The following is a 2078-nucleotide window of genomic DNA, read 5'->3' on the forward strand; positions in this document are numbered from 1 at the left end:
AGCTCTGTACAGGGAGATATCCAGGTCGTAATGCGCAAAGGTCAGTGTAGCCGACCCCAGTAATATGGGAGACTTTGACTAATAAACTGTACTAATTGGCCTGACCAAAAATTCTAGAAAAAAATATGTAGAAGGGCATATGAGTCTAGTTTCAGGGAAAATTCACGGAACTGGATTTCTAGTTCCAGAGCTCAAGATATGATTTTTAAAGTGACTAGTACGCAGATTGGCAGCTTGTCTGGAAAGAAATTTTAATAAGTGGTTTGAAGTCTGTTAACACCTCGGGTTCGACTCCGGCGACGATCTCGGGTTTGGGGTGTTACATTCTTAGCCTCCTCAATTGTTGTGACCTTGATAAAGAACATATCCAGGAGAGATCTTAATACATCTCTTGCAAGTTTGGTATTTTTATACTAGTCTCCCAAGGTAAAAACCTGATTTTACAAGTCACATAATTTGACATAAAACATTGAAGTCAGCATTTTCATCTTTGATTGTTTAACAATTGAGGTACCTTCATAAGGAGTCTCCAATATATCTCAAGTTGATTTTACCACAGTACATTTGGCAATTCTCTTGAATTCTTGCAGATCAACTTCACAAAATATTACATGTAATTGTTTTTTGTTTGCATTAGCCAGTTTTTCTCCCTTTGTTGTCTATTATGCCTCTGGCTTGACAACTATACCACTTTTAGTGTCCATATTGGGTGGCTTCCAACCAGTCAATATAGTTATCCATACCTTCTCAACAATAGACTTAATATATGTCTTTATGCATGCTTTCCAATAAGCATAATTTCCAACATTGAGCATAGGGGGTCTTGATGTGGATGAAACTTCCATAGTTTAATTCTAACAACACCATATATCTCCACTAGCTAATTTAAGTGGTTGTTACCATGAAACTATTGCTGAGAATCAAACTACACCAGTGAACTAGTGCCAAGAGAGTGGGAACTCCTTCACCACCAAATATGAAAAACAATATACATAGAGAACATAGGGATGCTGTTTACACAGTTCAGTTTCCCTACATCAGTGGAGCCTAGCTCAGTGAGAAATATCCACTCTCTTTAATAATTACAACAAGTAAAATCGAAATAGTGATTTCGGGACCACAAATTCGACGAGTAAATTTTTATTTTATTATTCAAATGGTGCCTATAGAATTTTTTTAGGGTTGTATTAAAATTTCATTAATAAATTTTGGTGTTTGTATGATTAATTAAGAAAAAGGACTAATTTGTAAAAAGTGTAAAAGTTGAGTTCTAATAGTTAAATGGGCTAAATGACTATGGAAATGGAATTTAATGGACTTGAATGGTAATTATACCATTCATAAGTTTAGTGGATGTGCATGGCATGGTATTATTGCAATTTTGTTAGTTTTTAAAGGTTAATATGGTAATTAGGTAATTAAACTAAAATGAAAAGAAAAGAAATAAGGTGTATCATCTTTTATTTTTTTTACCTAAAAACCTATTTTGAAGAGAAAGAACACCATGGATGAATGCTTGGTTTGGTCAATCTTTGTTTAATTGCGCGGTGAGTTTCCAAGCCTCGTTTTTAATGATTTTTATGTTTTTGAGATCGTTGTGGCTTAATCTAACTAGCATGAGGATTAATTTGTAAAACTATTAAAGATTAAGGGTTATGCCATGAAAGTTCTTGAATGATTCTTGATGTTTAATGCTAGATTATAAATCTTTGTTGATAAATAAACAAGTTCCGTAAAGTGATTTTTGATGAAATTTGCATTTATGGATCGATTTGTAAAAGTGGTAATATTTCATGTTAAATTTATGAAATGATGGTTTATTTGGGTTGATATAGGTCCCTAATAAATTTGATTAGCTTGAATGAGGGATTAAAATGCTTAGATTTCAATTTATGAGATGAAGGACTAAATTGTAAAAAGTTAAAATGTTAGGGGTAAAATGGTAATTTTGCATAAAATTGAATTATGGATTAAATTGATGTTTAGAAGTACTCAATTGAATGAAACTATTGTTTTAGATCATGAACGGGTTGACGATCGTGGAAAAGGAAAGATTTTGGAGTAGTTCATGTGCTTTG

The sequence above is a fragment of the Gossypium hirsutum genome, chromosome D08 (genome assembly GCF_007990345.1).
Source record: "Gossypium hirsutum isolate 1008001.06 chromosome D08, Gossypium_hirsutum_v2.1, whole genome shotgun sequence".
NCBI lineage: Eukaryota > Viridiplantae > Streptophyta > Magnoliopsida > Malvales > Malvaceae > Gossypium > Gossypium hirsutum.